Source organism: Calypte anna, chromosome 3 (assembly GCF_003957555.1).
Source record: "Calypte anna isolate BGI_N300 chromosome 3, bCalAnn1_v1.p, whole genome shotgun sequence".
NCBI classification, from domain to species: Eukaryota; Metazoa; Chordata; class Aves; order Apodiformes; family Trochilidae; genus Calypte; species Calypte anna.
Window position 1 is genome coordinate 106,593,198 of NC_044246.1, and position 22,665 is coordinate 106,615,862.

Sequence of the window (22,665 nt, forward strand, 5' to 3'; positions counted from 1 at the left end):
TGCACTCAAGATAGAAGAGTAGGACAAATTAAATGTGTGTGCTGGTTATTTCCTATAACATCTGGGTCTAAGGATAAAAACAGACTACTGATTTTCTCAGTATACTGACTTTGTCAGTATATCATTTCACAGGAGCAGTAAGTGCATTCTAGGAAGACACAAAAATTCTTCAAGAATTTTTCTTGTTGAAGAGAAAAATACTTACTAGGAGTAGGAAACTTAACATGGGCTTGTAAATTCAGTATTGTCATGACATCAGCAATGCTGGGCACAACTTAGGGAAAGACCATTTACCAAGATCTTCAGTGTTCTGTCGTGTTATTACACAACAAAATCAGATATGGGGATATATGCACTTTCAAAATCACTCTGAAATAAAATGATCTGTATAGCAAGCCTGATCTTTGTTAAAAAAAAAAAATTGAGGTAGATGGGAAATTTTGCTAAGTCATGGAGTTCGAGGCATGGTGCAGTTGATTTGATGCATCTATAGGACATATAGTTTGTACACAGGTTTGAATATGCAGAAAGCAGTCTGAAAAGTAATGCTGCAGTGATTCCTACAGGATTTATGTAGCAACTTAACTCACAAAGTACCATCAACACTATTGCATACCTATAGGTATGGCAGAAATTTACCTCTGATTTTTAGTGGATGGTACATAATACCTCTACATCTGTCTCACAGTGCAAGAAGCTGTAAGTTTCTTAGATGGCATCTATTCAAATGGGAGAAAAAGCATGTGATGAGAGACCATTACACTGCAGTATTCCCTAACAAGCTAAATGCATTGTTGTTGTTTTTTTGGTTTGTTTTCTGAACTCAGGAAAGCACTCATCTGTAAAATTTCAGTCCATTTCCCTAAATGTGATTCAGTATTTTACAATAAGAAATGACCATTTCCATTTATAAAGCGCCCCCTGCCAGCACCCTGAATGTGCCACATGGATTAACTCTCATCAGAACCACCAACAATTAAAGCATCATTAAATATTCAATACAAAAGCCCCCAAACCAAACAGAGCAACAAAACCATAAAAGTCATCTAAGTCTACAAACAGAGTATTGAAAGTTAATGTATGTACATCTCTCAATTGCCTACATTTCATCATAAGCTGCTAATAAAGCAAACATGAAACTCTGATTGCTGTGTCTTGGTCTGACCACAGAGTGCTGCTCAGAGGCTGTGTGCAAACTGAATAAATATGGAAGGGATGACTCTGTTCAGTTCTTTACCTCCGGCACTGAGACAACCCCTATAGGTTGTTCATAGGATACCTAGAACCAAAAAACTGGACTGACCAGAACTTCAAAGACAAATTCTGTGAAATCAAAGGAAACAATCAGTTTGGATAATTTTTAGCTCATTCATGTTTTTCTTGTGGTTTTCTGGGTTTGTATTTAGGGATTTAGAGAAAAGGGGTTATTTAATAACCACTTTCACTCCTCGAAGCAGTGAAATATCCTGCCTAGAAGCACAGTGTACAGAATGGACAACAGTGATCACAGTGACAATACCTTGATTTTGGAGCCTGGTTTGTGTTTCTAATTTCACACCAAAGATCAGCTCAACTGGCAGGTTTGATTAGCAATTGTCTTCCTTGATTTGAGTTAATGAGTACCCTTAAAAATCCCCTTTCTGCAGCACTTTATTTGTTCCTCTTTCTAGGACATCCTGGAACTTCTATTTACCAGGGTCCTTAATTTTACAGGATCTTGGAGAATAACATTAACCTTTGAAATTTCCTGTTTTGTTTTCCCTGGACATTAAATTAAATCATCTTGCCCAGGGAAGCTATGGATGCCTCATCCTTGGAATTCTTCAGGCCAAATTGGATGAGGCATTAAGCAACCCGGTCTAGTGAGGTGTCCCTGCCCATGCAGGGCAGTTGGAACTAGATGATCTTTGCGGTCCCTTACAACCCAAACCTTTCTGTTACTCTACAATCAGAATATGGAGGTATCTGAGAAGTAATTTTCAAATAAAAAGAATTCTATGTTCCTGCTGTGAATGTTTCAGCTATGCACTATGTCACATGGGGAAAATTTGACATTATAAATCATAGTGAAACTAAGGAACTGGATTTCATATGGTTGGCAAAGTACCAATGAGTCTTTTTCAGCATTAAAGATAAATTAGGTCAATAAACTCAAGATATATCCAGAAGTTTCATTTAAGCAATGCTGGCTTCCAATTCTCTCATCTTTATGAGCTGGCCCAGAGCAAAATGGATTGTCATAAATCATGATGAGTAATTGCCAATCATTGCCAATAAAACTGAAACCTTAAAAAATAATACACAAATAATCTATTTTGTTTCTCTTTAGGGCATTACAAATTACTGTAGGACTTTGTATGAACGACTTGAGAAAAACCTCAAAGTTGTAATAGGTGGAAGGAGTAGGAAGAAAATCCCAGAAAACCCTCTTGAATGTAATGTTAATCTTAACAACCAGCAACAGTTCAGTATCATTTTAATGCAAGATTAGTTTTTGTGACTACTTGCATATGGAACATTCCATGGTGTTCCATGTACCTGGAATATGCCACCCAGAGAGTCATTAGTTTAACAGGTAGAATAAGGCTTATTACACTATAAAATAGTTGATTTATCACTTGTTTGTTTCATGTCAGTATAATTAAAGCTGAAAGATGATGATAGCTTTTGAACATCTGTCTTTAGCTTTCATATTCTTCATAGTCCGTTGATTGGGTTATGTTTTGTATTATTTCAATGTCCACAACTGTCAAGTGAAATGGGAGAGTGCTCATATGAAGTGGTGAGCTGAAGTCTAAAGCAGCACTTCATTTGTTTTTTACATTAATAGACTATGACAGCTCCAGCTCTGAACAAATTGTTTTCAGTTTTTTGATAGGTCTCAGCTGCTCCAAACTGGAAATTGACCAGATTTTCTTTTAGTTGAAAAGTAAGGACTGTTAGAATAGAGTTGTAGGCTTTTCACTTTTTGCTAACATATCATCAAAATCCTTTAACTCTTTTAAGATTCTAAAACATGGAATCTGATGAGAATGTAGAGGCTGTGTTGAAATACTACTCACACACAGAAAGGACAGTGTTCTACAGATCTAAACAACATTTTCTCTGAAAGAATTGAACATAGTTTTGTTTAATAGGATTTCTGTTCACAAAGATCCCACTACTTTGTTTTTCAGGAAGCTGACACTGAAATATTCATCAATTAATAAAGAATTCTAATTCTAAGGAATTAGAATTCTAATTAGAATTATTTTTTCCAGTTGTTTTCAGGAAAGTATCATGTCACCTTTTAATGTGCTACACACCATCAGTCATACACATACTACTTTGTGGAAATTTGTAGCATCAAAAATATTTCTGTTAATATTTTGGGAGGTCAAAACAAGGAATATTCTTTAGCTTCTGCAGCAGACATGTAAGAATTTCTGTAAAGCCATATTCAGAATAAAAACTGAGGTTTGAAGAGAAGAATGGGTTTCTTCTAACACAATGCCATCTTTTCTAATCTTGGAAAACAATATTTATTTTTACTCTTAAATTCATTTAGATTTATGCATAAAAGTAAATTCTTTAGGAAGTTTTCTCTCTCTGTCTCTCTAATTGTGTGGGTCAATAACCATTACCCAGAATATGGACAAAAATAACTCATGTCTGTTACCGTATGAAAGCTTTGTTTTTAACATATACAATATTATAACTTTTCCCCTCCAGGAGTTTATATCAGTGCTTCTTAATAAGTAATGGGAAACTCATTGATCTTAGGAACAATAGTGTTTACTGCTAGCCCTAATAACCTCATTTCGGTGGCTACCAGCCAAATTTATTTACTGAAAGTTGTATTGCTATGACAGCTTTAAAACTTACCTCAAGGTAAAGTTATGTTAAAATATAATTAACCATTTTATTGCAGCTCATAATTGTTTTTCCTTGAAGGGGGAAAATGTTTTGGTTTGTACAATAATTGTAGAGGAACAACCTACTCTGCCTGGTTCTGAAGTACATGAGTTTCCAATCAAATTCGAATCACTTGCAGCTCCTGCAGTAATCTAATTTTTACCTTCTTAACATTTGAAACATTCAGCAACATCAGGAAATATTCCAGGAAGAAAAGAAAAACCAAATACTCGGCTGTACCCATGAGAGTATTTGTAATCCTTGCCATATTTTTCTTTCTTTAAGAAAGGATTTTAAATTGATGCTCTGGAAGGAGAAAAGGACGGTAGCTCATATTCTGCAAATTACTGTTTTATTTGGTTTTCTTAATTTTCTGTATATATGTGCTTTATAAAATATGTAATACAAAACCACTAAAGACAGAAAAGTATTTTGTATGTCCATTTTCCTGATATTTTATTCTTTGATACAGATATGGAATCTTTGTTTGCCATCTTAGACCATTAAGATCATAATTCACTTCAACTTTGAGTTTATCAACATTGCTGTGCTAGGTCTCGCAACTTAAATATCAATCTTTTTCTTATCTCTAAACAGAATCCAAAACTCCAGAAAGATCCCAAGACAGTTTTATCCTATTTGCTTTTCAGCTGCTCCCTGGAATCATTTATATCACAGGTATGTCCTTTGTTATATAGAAAAGTAGCAGTTGGAAAGAAGGGAAAAAAACAAAAGTAACCAAATCACAAAGAAACAAAAATAAAATAACGCTTAAAAGAAATTATTTTCTATTAAACATATAAATGAGGACTAGTTTATTCTTACAGTTATGGAAGTCAAGTTTTGCAGTATTTTGGTATCATTGAAAATACAGTGTGGGTGGAATTATGCAAAAAAAATATTAATTTAATAGTTGCTGCTTATTTTCTTTAGAGATGGACCTTGTAAGCTTTTTTTTTTCTTTTTTTTCTTTTTTTTTTTTTCCTAAGGAAAAATTATAAAAAGGATAAAATGAGTGTTATATTAGGATAACTCCTAGTTTATGTCAGCTGACCCACTGCAAATATGGATAATGTTTGGACTGGTGAATGATATGAGTTCTGACTGGGACTGTTTATGCTCATAGGGAAAATAAAAGTATTTCACTGTCATCCTGGACATACAAGAAAAAACAGCAGATCATTGAGAGTACAAACCTCTGCATCACAGTCCTTATGGGACTATAAGTCTGTGCATCTCAAAGAGCAAACTGCTTTTGTTAGTCTCATGCTTACAAATACTTCAAACTGCCGTAGTGCCTGCTTTATAGCTGATTTAAGACAACCTCCCATTACAGATTATACAGAGAACAAAACAGATAAGGTGGCAGGGCCCCCCCATGCTCCTCTGGATTTCTCAAATTTCAGAAGACACATAAAAAAGAATTTAATTGCAGCAACACTGACTCCAGAGCTGTGACAACAAAAGCAGGGAAAACAAAGCAGGAAAAGCAAAGCAAAATCACAACAAAACTCTAGTAAATCCTGGTATTGGTGTGTAAATGAAATCAAAATGTCCCACTTTGTGTCTAAGAGTAACATTCTAAACAAAAACATATGCCTTTTATAAACATAGCAGAATATCTATAAAAATGTAATTATATATTTGGAAAGGGAAGACAGGGACTGATGTGTAGAATGGTAAACAGCAGGCACTTATAGCCATGTCTATAGATTTCAAATACTTGATCTTGTAGGAAATAATGAGCTATCTGCTAAGAAAGGAAAAAACAGGAACTGCTAATAAACTAACTCTGACTCCCATGTGTGACCTAATACAGTACAATACAGTTTAATTTTATTACTTGTCATTCATACTGAAAACAAATTTGCAATTTTCTGCAAATATAATGGAAATGTTCCCAGAATGTGCAAGTGCAGAGGAGAAGGGGATATTTCTGTCAGATGAAACACTGCTGTATTTGTCTCCAAGCTGAAAACAGAATGACTTGATATTTTTTCTCAGGAGAGATATATGATTCACATAGCTATAGATTATAAAACCAGGAAGGACAGTTGTGATCATCTGGTCTGCTTTCTATATAAGACAAGCCAAGGGACTTCTCTTAATTAATTCCTGTTCAGTTCAGTTCCTGTTCAGTTTTGGCCATATTTAAAGACTACTAGAAAACAGAACAGGAGTTGATTGTTGTTGGTATCCATGGTGTAATCATCTTAATTCGCAACTAAGATACAGATCAAATATTTTAAAAATTCCTTTACAGTAAAGACAGATGCTGGAACTGGTAGGCCAGTCATACTTTGCAATTTGCCATGGGAGGTTTTTAAGAACAGATAAGCATGGTGTATATATAGAGGACGTTGTCTCATTGCCAGCGTTGGAAGAGGAGGATGAAAAGATTAGATGTCTCTTTAGACTCCTTCCAGCTCTGCATTTCAATGGAAAGGAAGCCTTTGTTCATCAGTGGTAGTGGAACATGGTGTAGAGTGAATTCACTTAGGGAGGATTTGGAAAGAAGGCTTCAGGGCTTTTGAGAAGACTTTCCTCCTTCCTTACCTTCACAAGCTGAAATGACACGCTGGTACCACGGTGCAGCAGTGCAGCATCTTGATCCGTATTTGTCCACTATTGTATATATCTACCATTGCAGCTGATTATAGGAACTTAGTAGGAAATATGAAAAAGCAGAATTTTACACATTCTCTGTGCCCTGTATATTTCCTGAGCAGTTACTTGCTATAGGCACAACTAGGTTAAATTAACAAAGCTGAAACTGTCAGATAGACAGACACAGATCTAGAAGCACCGAAATTTCTTTGCTGTGGCTAGAAATGGCTTGTATTATATGCTGCAGAGATCAATAATGGAGTCTGCCTGCCATTTCAGTCCTTCAGCCCTTCTAGGCACCATTAGATTTAAACAAAGGACTGGCAGTGTTTATCGTCTTTGTATTTTTGTACATTATTCATCATAATTTTGATGTACTGCTCATGTACTTACTTAGTCCTTTGTTGATTCCTCATTTTCCTTTTGGTCCTACTGCTATTGTACAATTATGGATTCTCTTAGGTGTTGTGTGAAAAGGCTTATCCTTTAAATTTTTTATCATTCAGTTTCATTATAGGTCCCTGTTTTCTTGGAAAACAAGTAACAGATGTACTGAATTCAACCTTTCTGTATCTTTCACGCCATTTGAAGGTCCTAATGTATTCCTTATTCAACTTGTACTTAAATGAAAAAAGCACCAGTCACAGTTTTTTTTTTGTTTTGCTTTGGTTTTTTAGATAAGGAGCCCATGCAACATTAACTATTTTTGTTAATTATTGTGTCTGGTCTGAATCTTTTCTCGTTAAAGCATACACTTGAAATAACTAATAACTGAGCAAAACTTTGTTTTATAAAATTATATTAATATTGTTGCTACTGTATTTCTTTAGATATTTCTCAAGCTTATTAGACAAAATTAGTTAAACATTATTTCAAATTCAAAAGAAGATATAACATCCTAAGTAAATGCTGATATAGGTCAAGCTTATAAATGGAGTCCTATCCAAAGTCTGAAACAGCTGCCATAAGAGTCTGTGAGCGGTTTTGTTCTGTCTTGCAGATTGCTAGAGAGGAAGTGAGCCCAAAAGATATCCACTGCTGACCATACAAATAAGAGTTACACTAAATTAGTCTCAGCAGGAGTTCTTAGGGCTTGATGTACAAGAGGACCCAAAATTAGAATTGTAATGAGTTGTATTTAAGCACTCTGCCATTACCAGATTACATAGTCCCAAATTGAGTGTCTAAATTCCCTTATAGTGAGCTGTTAGCTTCAGGAACCTATCTCCCCTTGTATTTACAGCCATTAATCTTCTCCTGGCACCTAAACTAATCATCCTTTCTCTGAGAAGTAACAGAGATGAAGGACACACAGGGCTTAGACCTTTTAGGCCACTTCTGTTGGGCTGTGCAAGTCGAGTTCAGGCTCTTGTTCATTCTCTTATCTCGGATGTTTTAACTCCAACTATCAACACCTTTCACAAAAATTACCCATAATCTGCTCTGTATGTGGATTCAATGCTCTTCCTAATGAACAGGACCCACTCCATACTGAAATAATTAGGCACTTGATGAAGTGAGAAGATAAATAAACTGCAAAAACTGCACAGCTCAGTGTTTAAAGACTTTGTGGCCAATATGGGAAGGGTAAGTTCCCACCCTCTGTTTGGTATGGATCTCAGCATTTTTATAACATAAAACTCAAGCACAGGAGATTAAACAGACACAGACTACCACAGTCAGCAGTTCAGTTATGTTTCTGGGAGATGAAGTACTAGATTCCGAGTCCCATCCATCTGAGAAATAATTTGGAAGTAGATTCCCCACAGATGAGATGAATGACCTGATCACAGGACAAACAGCCACTTCTTCCTTACATTATAATGGAAATTAAATGTATTTTCCTATATGGAGTCCTGTAAATAAAATAGGGAGTGGAATTCCAGAGTTGTGGTTCTGGCTTGACTTTGAGCATGAATAGGTACAACTGTGGCACATGGGTTTCATGGACTCAGTAGCTTTACCAAGCTGAGACAAAGTTTATTCACAGGAGGGTCTGTATATATTCTAGCTTTCCCCAGGTTCCTCCCACAAACGTTTTGGTGGTTTTCCACTGTTTTCCAGTACTTTTCCACTATGCCTCTGATAAACAAGGTAACTTCATTAGCACATTCCTTTCTTATCACCCACATTAACTTTGCCACCTCCCTCATACAACCAGCTGAATACAGCTAATCCCTAGAAGAGGAAAGCAAATGCTCTGGCAAGCATTTTTCAGGTGTGATGAAGAGTAAGAAAACCTCTAATATGTACTTCAATAACTAGCTATACTGAGAACTGGCATCAAGAGGAATACTTGATTGACTTTCAGTGATAGAATATATGCTATTCAGGCCTGGATATTCTATTAAATACTAGGGTATGACTTGACCTCGGTCTTGCATATTTTTCTTCCTTTCTCCTTTCTGCAGTGTTTATCCATCTGCAGCCTGTGAATATCAATACAAGTTCCAAAATTCTCTCCTCCTAACTCTGCTGCAGTCTTCTCTTTAAAAGCCATAAATAGAGACAAATTCAGAAAGGGAGGCAATTAATTGCAGACAGCTTTCTGAAAGGATTGCACTTAGCATCTGATGGAGAACAGCTGTGGTGCACACTCTAATACATGCCATGGATGGGAAAGCATAGTTCCAGCTGGCTGAGGACAGCCACAGGGTCATTCATCAGTGAATACACTCTCTCTCAAGTGGCATGTGACAGGCCCCAAATTGTCAAGAATTTTGAGTGGACCTGCCTGTACCTTTTTTCTTAAATAAATACTACACTACTGTGAACCTTTAATTTTCCAAAACAACAGCACAGTAATTTTTGAAAGTATTGAAAAAAAGACAAACAGGGAAAAAATGGCATGTACTTTGTATTGATTGAGGGTGGATCTTTCCCTCCAGTCTTCCTCTTCTACCCAAAAATGCTGCTTCTGTGGTTTGCAACAAATTTTGTAAAACCTCGAGTACTTGAAGAAAATGTCTAAGTTGTATGTTGCTATGTGCATGCATGGAAGCAAGCATAAATAGAAGCGTGACTAGCAGATAGAAGCAGGAGATTTCCCCTCCTACTCTGCTCTCATGAGCACCCACTTGGAGTAATCTGTCCAGTTCTGGAGGTCCCAACACAAGAAAGACATGAAGCTGTTGGAGCAAGTCCAGAGGATGGCCACAAAGATGATCAGAGGGCTGAAGAACCTTTCCTATGAGGACAGGCTGAGAGAGTTGGGGTTGTTCAGCCTGAAGAAGAGAAAGTTCCTAAGACACCTTATTGTGGCCTTTCAATACTAAAAGGGGATTTATAGGAAAGGCAGAGACTTTTTACTAAGGCATGTAGACAGAACTAGTAGAAACAGTTTAAAGTTGTAAGCATTGCCTAGAACCGTTTATTCCTTTTGACTTCTCTGACCTTCAGTTTAATAACTTATAAAATAAATAAATACAATAACAAATACAATAATAACTACAATAACAAAAGTTTAACCTGGCTGCATTTAACATTTTTTTCATTTTTATAATTATTATTTATTATATTTTGAATAATTTTTGTGTTCTAGAACAGCAGATAGAAGATTCAGTGACCAGATTGAAAAGAGAAGGCCTAAGTGAGACCTTCTTACAATGTTCCAGTATTTAAAGGGGGGCTAAAAAGAAGATAGAGACTCCCTATTTACAAGGAGTCACATGGATAAGACAAGGGACAATAGGAACAAGTTGTTCCTGGGGAAATTCTGATTGGACACAAGAGGAAAATTTTTCACTCTGAGGACAGTCAGACACTGGAATGTTTTAAGTCTCAGCTCGACAGGGTTCTGAGGCATCTCATATAAACAATAATATTAGAAGGCTTGGACCAGATGACCCTTAACATCCTTTCCAAGCTGACATTCTATGACTGTGATTCTATATAAAAGGAATCTGTTGTTACTGTATTTTATCAGGTCAAATGCTGTTCTTCACAAGAGGAACAAGTTTAATTCAAGATTAATCCAAGACTAAGAAAATACTTTGCCATATTTCTGATTTATTCTTATTCTGGCAATAGCAGCAAGACTTCTCATTCTTATGAATGTGGGAAGGAAAAGTTAAGTCTCATCACAAGTGGGAATTAATTGTAATAGATTAAGTGGGGTTGTTTCTGAAAAGCTGTCATTAGAGTATCTATTGATTAATTCACTGATTATAAATGATTTTTTAAAAAATATTGTTGTATATTCTTATTGTGATGACTGCTCATGAATATCATTAACAAGTATGGCAAGGCACTCAAGTCAAGATGAAACTGATGACTTCAATTACTGATGTAAATGAATCACCAAGCATAACAACTTGAAGGAATGTATCAAAACCTCTGTACACACACTGTTGCATTAAATAAACTCATACTTCACTTGTGCAGTGGGTGCAGAAAGCTAATTAAAATGAGCAAAATTTCCACTGCATCTTCTGGCATTGTTAATCAGTAAACACAGTTGAAAACTTCAGATAGGTGGGCAGGCTTCAGAGTCCAGTACACTTGTAAAAACAGATCTAAAACCAAAGCAGAAGAAAATGACTGCATTGAAAATAACGTTTGAATAGAACTTGAAAAATTATTAAACTGTCCCATAAATTAGCATGCATTTCTTGCTCAAGAAATGGATCTGCTGTGCTTCTTATTAAACTCTTTTACTAAACAACTACTTAGTCATGGAGTTACACTTCTTTGAACATACTGGGTAAAATGTGCTCTGCAGATAAGCACATGGAACCAGGAACCAAATTTTAGCAATTTCAATTCGTATAAGCTTCATAAAATCTAATAAACTGTTTCATTTTGGATGAATTAACTCTTCAGTCTTCCTTGTAAATTCATTCATCTTTGTTCCTCTGTTCAAACAATGCAGAAGAATTTCTGAAAATTCAGGGACATTGTGTCATTTGGAAACAAATCTGACTTTTCTGTGATTTATGCATGTAAATGTTGCCTTTCAAAAAACCACACACAATGCAATTTTAGCAACAGCCTGTTTCATGCATTGGAAGGTACTTCTAGCCTAATGTTCAGAACAACTAGTGAAAATATATTTAGATGGGCACATTATCACAGCCTCTACTTGACTATGTAAAGAAATTATCAATATTAAAAAGAACCAGGAACCATATTTATCATTCTTTGGTAAACACTAAATTATTTATTTGTTGCTCTATATAAATACTTGACATTTTAAAATTTCCTGTCAAATTAAAAATTAAATTATAAAAATTATGCAAACATCTAGAGATTTGTTTTTTCTTCTTTTTGTTTGTCAAGATAGTAAATTTACTCTAAGAGATACATTAAACAACATTATGCATATATGGATTTAATAGATCTAAGCAAAAAAATTTACTTTTTTTTATATTGTATGATCTAAATGTTTCCATGTATTCCATGCAATTGATAATGTAATTCTAAACTTCTCTTGAAACATTACTTTTTAATTAAATTAAACTTTTGAACGAAAACAATTATTTGAGGAATTCTGGGGGATTAAAATATTCATTATTTTTCTCATTAGTTGAAAATTAATGTTAAGACATTTCTGAACCATTGTACAGCAAAAAATGAGATCGTTCTATACAGATCAGTCTGAATCTGGAGTCCCATTTTTCTCAGCTTTCTTTCACTGGGAAAAGCCTGCAGCTACAAAAGGTCAAAAACTTCAATGAACATCTGAAATAAAAGTACTTCTTTACATCTGAACAAAAAATTTCATGGGATTTTCTTCACCTAACAAACTGATGAAAATCTTTTCTGCAGACATCTATCTAACAATAATTTAATTCCAAGGACTGCTCTTTTTACTTTTTTTTCCTTTCTTAACATAAATTGAGCTCTGAGTTTTCAGTAGGTTCTGATGGACTCCTATGAGATAGATAAATTGATTCCTGAGTCTTAAGAAAAAAAAAATCTGCAATGAGAGTTTGAAAACACTATTTTAACTTCACTCTTTTCTTACTGTTTAAAGTAAAATAATTTAATTTTTTCTTAATCTATTCTAACCACAGTCTTTTCAAACACGTATCTATCTAGAAATTTTGGTTTGAGCTGCCGCTGTCTTTCTCAGGTTCTTCACTTAGGCTTCACAGAATCATAGAATCACAGTACTTTCTTGTTGTAAAAGCCCTTTAATATTAAGTCCAACCATTAAACTAACTCCAGAGAGTCTGGTGTTAAACCATGACCCTAAGAAAACAGGTTGAGTAATCTACACATCTTTTAAATCCTTCCATTGATGATGACTCCATCAATTTTCTGGGCAGCCCATTGCAGTCCCTGACCATCCTTTTCCCTAATACCCAATTTAAACCTCCTCTGGTACAACTTGAGGCTTCCCATTGACCCACAGCACTGGTCTTTTGTCTTACTTCTTGTGGTCATTTCCAGCTGTTAGACATATTTATGCAAGACAGAACACTTTCCCCTCCACTCCTATTTGTTCTTTCTACAGTCCATTGCACATTACCTTAATATATTTTATTGGCAGAGCAGAAAGACCCTAATTCTGGAAATCACCATGATTCAATGAAGTACTTAAGTGCAGGCATGAGTCCCAGTGGAAATCATAAGCTCCAATATTTCCCTCAACAGAGTCTGAAACAGGAAAAAAGCAAAGCAAAAAAGAGGAAAAAGTATAGCTAATGTGCTAAGATAAATGGAAATACAGCAATGTGTGGGGCCTATTAAGTAACAGTTTGTAATTACGTCAATTCAGAAGGAAAAAAGAGAACATTTCATACTGCCAGAGAACAATTATGAATATCAGCTCTTTTGTTTTTAAAGCAATACACCTAAGCAACTACATATTAAAAGTTCTTTTAGAAAGAGGTTCTGCTTCAGATGTTGCTGTTTCAGTGGAGAGTAATTGTATCATTTAAAAGTAATTATTCTGTTTATTTTTTCATTGGTTCAGTCACCTGATTCCCATTAATTAGGCAAGCAGAGGCTCAATAAATAGACCCTACTGCCATTTCTTATACCAAACAAGTGGGTCAACAACTATGATTAAGCTGTCAGTGTTAATGAGTAGTTTTCTGTATTTTCCACAAAGAGGTAAAATTTTTTTACATTTGGAAAAAAATCCTTAAATAGCTTATAAAAATAATGTGAAATTATGTTGTTTCCTGAGCTAGAAGCAGAAAACCATTTAGGTACATAACACCAGTATGTCTCACCTGTCATTACTTTTGCTACTTTAGTAACTGTGAAGTCAGATAGGAGATACTAGTCATATATTAAATATCCAGACACATCCATAGAATATGTCCTGTGTCAGACACTATGAAAACAGACATGACAATTAAAGGTGTGATACATGATGAAAATAAATTCCTAGCCTTTGCTAGTAATACTAGTAAAACATATCTTGAAGATTCCAGCTTCATCATCCCATCTCCTACTGATAGTGTCAATTTGGATCTTGCGATTTTGTCAGTCTTGTCATCCTTGTTAGAAGATATATTAAAGATTAGGCAAAAGAGGAATGCATCACAATAAAATATGCTGCTTTGTGAATATATATCTGAATTTCTGGAACTGGTGTTTTCCCAAAGAGTGTAAAAAATCACAGAATGTTAGTGAAGAAGTGTTTAAGGAAGGCCTAAATTTTTTCTGCCATTTTTCACAAATCAATATTCAACTGTGATCTCATACCAGGTAGGATGATACACATCATTTAGTCATTAACACTGCTGTTTTTAAAGTTCCGTTAGCCTAATCAGAAACTACAACTATAATTTTGTGGCTTGAGAATATGAGTCTATAGTGCATAAATCAGCAATGAAAGCAAATATTTCACAGAAAATACCTTGGCTAGAAAGCTTATCTCCACATCATTTGACAAATAATTTGAGACATGTGAACCACTGCAGAAGTAGAAAATACAGCAGCTTATCCCTGGAAACCCAGTAGATGTGTATGTGAAGGTAAGCACTGAATACACAGAATCTTGGGGGCCTCCTTAGTTTCCAGATAAGTCTGCTTTTTCTTATTTTCATTTCATTCCATTCCATTTCATATATATCCTTTCAGCTCTATAGTGCTATAAATCCCTACATTTGGTGTGGTCTTGGTCACTAGAGCATTAGGCACATAAAAAACATTAATATTAAAAAAATATACAAAAAACCAAATTGGGTGAACCCAGAGATGTGGACCCAGAAGGATACAACAGGCATGAGAGGAATCAGAGGCAGAGCCTACACCTTGACTGTCCCATCCTTCAGCCTCCTTCTTCTGACTCACTTTCCCACCTGTATTTTAAGATTTGGTTAAAGCCTGTCATGACACGGATGTCTAAAGATTCAGCTGAAATGAGAATCACAGGAAATAAAACAATGAAAATTAAAGTTATGAAATAGCAACAGGGTTAAGTGCTAATCAAGTGGATAACATCCTGCCAAACTCTGCAGTGTTGGCATCTGGCTGTCACGTGGCCTGTGTGACAATCCCATGTTTTTTGTATATGACATCATTCAAATACTGCAGCTCATTCACCTTCACAGGCATCTCTCTGATGTCAACTGCCATGAAATCATACGGAAAGAAATACCTCCAGGGACTGCTCTTTCTCCCTCTCTACAAGTTTTCCCTAAGTTTATTCCAACCAAAGGTTTTTAATTTATTGAAATTATTTTCATGTACTTCTAAGAGTTGTACAGTTGGAGTTTTGTTAGCCTTTTCCTAAGGATGATGAAACAATTAATAGCAATAAATTGTTTTGACACTAACCAACCAGTGAGGCTGTTCCCAATGCCAGAGCAAATCCTATCCCGAAACGCATGCATGTTGCCTCTGTCTGAAGAACACTGAAGAACTGAGACAGAGAACTGAGACAGTTTTGTTTTGTTTTGTTTTGTTTTGTTTTGTTTTGTTTTGTTTTGTTTTGTTAGGGATGACAAGCACCAAGAAAAAAACATCTGGAAACTGATGGACTTGTGCATACAATACAGTGAAAGGTAGCAGAAGACTTGGATCTAGATCCTGAGTCTCCTGCCAATCTTTGACAAGCCATTTAATCTTTTTGGATAGGGTTCAAGAAATTACCTGGGCTTTTAACTTCTGAATTCTTATTGATTTCCTATTGACTACTCTAAAACTAACAGGAGCAAAGGTATATGCACTACAGAACTGAATTAAAAGTTGTTCCTGGTTGTTTTCCTTCTATAGCTATGTATTTTTTTAACAGTGTCAGGAAATAAACAAATAAAACCAGCAAACAATGCTTTTGTCAATGCTTTCTAATGTGGTTGTAGGAGAACCATATATAACATGAAGATCTGTACAAACTGAAATTAATTAATTAATAAAGGATAATAAAAAAAAAGTCTCAGTGACAGTGTTTATCACAATGGAGTTGAGAAATAAATTTGCTGTATTTATCAAGAATAACAGTTCACCAATTTATTATTTTTTCTCTTCTATTTTTCTCTTCAATATTTTTTTCTTCTGTTATTTTTTCCTCTTTTTTAAATTCTTCAGGTCTCTGATCACTTACTTTTTTTTTGGTGAGAGTTTGCTCAGAATATTCTATCTCTTCAAGAAATATAATCTAAACCAAAAATCTTCAAAAGTTTCAGTGGTTCCTTTGTGTCACCTACATGTCTTGTCAAAGAGCTAGGAGAAGACTGTATATGTAAGATAACTAGATCACTTTGTGTGAAATCATGCCTATAAAAAGTAATTCATTTTTTCCTAGTTACCCTTGCATCTGTTAACTTTACTCCAGCTACCTGCAGAAAAATTTGTATTTTTCATAGACATTGTAGATATTATATTTTCTCAGAACTTTGTTCCAGTGGTAATCACCCACAAACTTCTACATATTTATGATATCAATCATGGGGTTATACTACACTTCTCCTAGCTAACACTTAAACCCAATCCTCATAGTCCAAACACAAACTATCATCACTTTTATACATTGTGAACTCAAGAATTTGAGTTATGTATTTAATTCTGAAATGGACTTCTTTTTGAGAAACTAAGTGTCAAAAATGTTTTTTTCCATCTTTCAAGTACATCTTAGGAAAGTTCTTCCACCCTCTTCTATTTTCAACAAGAGATGTAATATTACTAGACTAACAACATTTAGGCTCCTAATTTGCTGCTTAATTCCATTATTTTCCTGATACACATATGTTTGCTGTTCACTGTAGCTAGCTAAATGCAGGGCAGTCTTGGAGCTCCCTTGGGAAGGCAAAGATACAGCAATATAATCCAGCATTAGATTGCTTGGCTCAGGGCACTGATTAGCTTCATGACCCCTTCAATTTCTTTAATTTTACCACTATAATTTCACAATTCCAAAGAAATTAAGAAGGGTGAAAATGGATTTGAAGTAAGACCATGTAGAGTTTAATAAAGAAAAAATTGTATTACTATGTTCTTGCATAGCTACCAAGAGAAAAAGAAAATTTAATCATAGCATTTTCTGTTTCTATTATTTTCCTTATATACAAAGCAAGTGAGGGAAGATTATGAGAGGAAGCAGACATCTGCTAAAAACAAAAATTTGTAGTGCAACTGATAGCAGTTGCAGTGCAAACATTTTTCTTCCAGTCTTATAAGAGCTATTCTGGGATGTGGTGGTAATCTAAGTAATATACCAGTGTAAAAAAATTGTCATGTAAAGGAGTTGAATTTGTGTATATTTGAAGAAGTTCCCTAGAAATCTTGTGTGGCAGAACCTACATTATACCAGGACTTACACCCCACAGCTTCTGCTTCACCATTATTGCCTTTCTTTCAAGGGCTCAAATAGATCTTCAGCCAAAACTCATCCAAAGGGGCACGAATCACTCAGAAATCCTGAAGATCAATGAGACACTTTGAGCAGATGAATTTTTATAACTAAAGATATACTTGTGCACATACATAAATATATGTTTATGTCTTTGACCAGATGTCCCAGTGAAAGAGATGGATGCTTTAGCTCCCTCCTCTCATATACTGATCACTCCTGTTAACATTGTACCATAACATCGCCTTTCTAAATTAAAATAAATAACTCTACATTTGTGTTGCTACTGTAAATTGTTTTCAAATACACTGTGACATGCTGTCATTGATTTTATGAGACCTAATTTTGTCACCTTTTGTTCTAGTTGAGTAGTTGCCCCTGCAAAGAATCCTTTCTCGAGCGATCACCTGATTTTATTGCTATTTACTATTGCTGTTTCATAATTTTATTATGCACATGCACATCTTTCTATATGTAAAATATAAAATTATTTGTGTCGAATGTATTAAGAGGCAAGGAAGGCCTTTATGGATTTTTCACATGGTGATTCAGCCTGGACATGCAGAAGAGTTGTGTCACAGATAAACACAAAAACGGCATAAACCGAATTACAGTCTTTATGACACTGGCACATAACACCTCTCTGAAAACAATCTGCACATGCCATGAATGTTCTTCAATGAACAAGCCATGAAAGGAACTCATCCTACAACAGAGTGACAAATGTTCATACACTATTTCAGACACAATATGCAACCTTCTTTCTGATACAAAGAAAAGAATAATATTTAACTTTCTTGGGTAAATCACTTTATTTTATATTATTTTTCCTTTTCCTGCTACCATAGCTCATAAACAGAGAGGACTGGGAAAGTGCATCATAAAATATTTCATCGGAAACACTTTATTATTTGACATTTATTGCAAATATTCCAAGCCTAGAATCATTAATAAAAACCTAGCATCTGCAATATGCTTTTTTAAAGACATAAAGTCACAAGAGACCTTAAAAGTGAATCCACTACTGCTTACTGAGCTCTACAAATCTCTAGGCCTTACCTTTGGTAATTATTTTAAAATACCCAAGAGAATTTGTAGATTTGTTCAATTACAGACAAAATACTAACATTGATTGCTGTAAAATGGTACTTCCACCCTCGTTTCTCATGAAGTAAGAAGAAAAAAAAATGCCTGTGTATGAGCCTGAGTTTTGTAGAAAATCACAAGAAGTGACCAGTAGCCTCAGGTGCTGATTTATGCAATTCTTTCTTCTTAAGTACTCAGAAATTTGCATTGCTCTTACAGATTTTGTACCATACTAGTGAAGTCTAGACAGACACTTTTAAACTGATTCAGGCCACAGATTTTCCATGTCACCATCCAGAAGTCATTGTCTCTGTCCATTGACTGCAGAAGGAAGCGAGGGCAATAGCAGTCCTCTCAGGCAACCATGAGAAGATTGAGATGCAGATAAATTTATATTTGGATAATATATTCTGACACAGCAGACCACAAAACTCAGCCATATAACCTATGTGATATGGGAGGAATAGATAAATCAGAACTAGATAAGAAGGGCTGGAGTGAGGATCTAGGGAACTACAGACCTGTCAGACTGACTTCAGTAACAGGAAAGATCATGGAGTGGATCCATGACTGTCTCGGTGCCACGAATTTTCTTGAAACTCACTTCATGTCTGTCCAACCATGGACCCTGCTTACCTACAGCCTACATCACCACTTCTTGTCAACATCTTTCTCAGGGAAATAAAGAATTATTTGGTTGTGTAAAAATAGTTTAGTGCTACCTCAAATGTTTTGAACAATCCTACCAAATCTGCAGCAGCATCTCCAGAGAACTGTCAGCTGCATGGTGATTTAGAAAACTTCAAGTAGGTAACTGGGGTGTCTGGGATGTATCAGCAGTATTTCAGAGGGGTTCAAGTGGAGGAAGGAATATCAGTACTGAGGAAAAGGTACTGATATTTTACTGTCAGGTGGTATGGAATAATAAAATAGATTGGGATGGAATGGACTTTTAAGTCATCTAGTCTAACCCACCTTCAATAAGGACCTCTTCAGCTTCTCATCAACCAATACTCTCAAGTAGTTTTCCTCAGGGCTGTTCCCCATCCATTCTCTTCCTGATCTGCAACTGTTCTTGGGATTGCCGCAACTCAGGTACAGAACCTTGTACTTAATATGTGCTTGTAAATATATACTCACATATATCTATTGTAAAACACAATTTCAAATTTTTAAAAAGCATATTTTACTCTGCAGAGATAAATATACTGGTTTGCATGAGTGGAAAAATATCAGCAAAACTTAACTGGGGAGCCCCATCTGTCTGCATAGGTAGAACAAAGCTTTGCTAAAAGATACGAAGATAATTAAAACAAAAATGATACAAAAAATCCTAGAAAAGAAAGAGTACAAAAGTTCAAAGAAACGATGCTTTTAATAGCGAAAGGGAGGAAGATCAATAGAGGATTCCATAGCTTTTAGATATGCACTTCTCATAAATACAGGCATATGTTAAGATCTTGTTGCATGTGATATTAAGTAGCTGAACCAGTGTATAAGGGACAATTTGTCTTCTGGAAAACTCACAGATACATTCAAACCTAAAAGTGTAAAGCAGAAACAGAACAGCTAGACATTTCCTGAAGTATGTAATGAAATAATCTTGCTGAGATGGATTGGACTTTTCACACAGCCTATTTTTAATACTCCTTAACAGCAAAAGCCAGTGCTTGATGCTTTGAATATAACAACTTCTTTAGCAAGAATTGAGAGTGCAGGTGGTAGACAAAAAAGAGTCAGAGATCCTTAAATATGGAAATAGAGAAGAAAATGCAAGTGCTTCATATCAGACTTTTACACCAGCTGTGATCTGAAATTTATTGCGTGTGAATGAGAGACTGTGGTTTTTCTCCTCCACTAGTCTACCTCTGAATCTCACGGAGACTAAATGATATCCTGCTTATGGATGGAGAGCTACTAAAATGATCAGAAGGCTGCAGCACCTGCCCTATGAAGATAGGCTGAGGAAGTTGGGGTTGTTCAGCCTGGCTCCAAGGTGACCTTATAGAAACCTTCCAATATCTGAAGTGGGCCTGCAAGAAAGCTGGGGTAGGGCTTTTTACACAGGTGTGTAGTGAGAGGACAAGAGGACATGGTTTAAAACATGAAGAAGGGAAATTTAGGGTAGAATTAGGAAAAAAATCTTTCCTGTGGGGGTGGTGAGACACTGGCACAGGTTGCCCAAGGAAGCTGTGGCTGCCCCCTCCCTGGAAGTTTTTAAGACCAGGCTGGACAAGGCTCTGAGTAACCTGATCTAGAGGAAGGTATCCCTACCCAGGCAGGGGGGTTGGAACTAGATGGTCTTTAAGGTCCCTTCCAACTCAAACTATTCTATGACTCTATGTTTTCAGGTGGAATTATCAAGTGCTGGAAATACTTTGAAAAGGAAGGATAATTTAAGCTCACATCCTGGAATCCAAACACTAGTTTCCAGAATTGCTGAAGGAAAGTCTCCAAAAACTAGTTCCACACAAGACCATAAATATTAGCTTTATAATGAAATTTCAGTCTTTTTGTGTTTTCCTAGGGCCTGTTTCAACCATATAGGAGGATGAGATGCCCAAAAATGGATGTGAAAGTTGTAAGTGGGAATATGTGCATTCATATGTGCATTTAAATGATACAATACCTGGTAAAGTATGATTGCTGTTTAAGACCCCACACATGTATTGAGGTTTTCATCAACCAGTATGCCCAATTTCTCTGCAGGGATGTTCTCAATTCTTCCATCCTGAGGTCTGTACTGATGCAGGGCACTTGGCCTTACTGAACTTCAAGAAACTCCCATGGGTTCACTCCTCAACCCCCTCAAGGTCACTCTAGATGGCATCCTTAAATGAATCAACTCAAACCACTCAGCTTGGTGCCATTCTCAAACTTGCTGAGGGTGAATACAATTCCGGTGTTTATGCAGTGGAATCCTTTCTCTTTCACTGAGAGAAAGAATACTAACAAATGGGCTATTCATCATTTTAGTTTGCATATCATCAGTAATTTGCTGTGCAATTTAAAAATCTCGATGAAAATTGTGCTGGGCGAAAGATTTAAACCATTTTATAGTCAGTAACTTTTCCTAAATATTTGAATTCAAAGAACTAACAAACTACAACTCAAAGTAATTTCCAGGAAAATTTCATTATTACTGGTGCTTTGTTCTAGGTTTTTTTTTTCATTAAAGATTTAAATTTTAATGACTGTTTTCACATTATATAGTCTCCAGCTGAGATTTTTATTGTTAAGCTATGTGTTTTAATATCAGTTATCACTTTCCTGTCCCAGTTCTTTTCTCTTGATCAGTCTTGTATGTTTTAAAAACATTGGCAACCTCAGAAAAGTTACATAGTAGTCAAAAGAAAAAGAAAGTGCTATAACTCTACTTTTCTAAAATATTTACTCTATAGAAGCTTAGCTATATAGATAGAAGATAAAGAGAAGAAAAAGGAAAAGAAGATGTTGGATAGAAGATGGAAGTTGGTTGCAACCAGCATGGCTTCACCAAGAGCAAATTATGCCTGACAAATTTGGTGGTTTTTTACAATGGTGTCAGGGGGAGACAACTGATGTCATCTACTTGAACTTGTACAAAGCATTCAACACTACTGTCCTTCACAATATCTTGGTCTCTAAATTGAAAAGATATGAAATTAATGCCTAGACCATCGTGAATAAAAAATTGGCTGGATGGTCACACTCAAAGAGTTGTGGTGAATGGCTTGATGTCCAAATGGAGACCCATGATGAATAGAGTTCCCTAAGGGTTATACTGGCACTGGTGTTCTGTAACATCTTTGTAGTCAACATGGACTGTGGAACTGAGTGCATCCTCAGCAGGTTTGCTGACGACACCAAGCTGTGTAGTGTGGTCAACATGCTGGAGGCAAGGGAGTCCATCTAGAGAGACCTTAACAGGCTTGAGAGGTGGGCCCATACCATCTTCATGAAGTTTAGTAAGACCATGTGCAAGGTCCTGGCATGTGAGCCAGGGCGATTCCAAGCACAATTACAGCTTAGGAAAAGAATTGATTGAGAATTGCCCTCAGGAGATGGACTTGGGCATTTTGGTTGATGAGAAGCTCAACATGAGCCAGCAATGTGGGCTTGCATCCCAAGGGAGGTGATTCTCCTGCTATACTCTGTTCTCATGACCCCCCACCTGGAGTACTCTGTCCAGGTCTGGAGCCCTCAACACAAGAAGGACATGGAGCTGTTAGACAGAGTCCAGAGGAGGGCCATGAAGACGATGCAAGTGCTGGAGCACCTCTGCTATGGAGACGGGCTGAGAGAGTTTGCGTTGGTCAGCCTGGCAATGAGAAGGCTCTGGGAAGACCTTA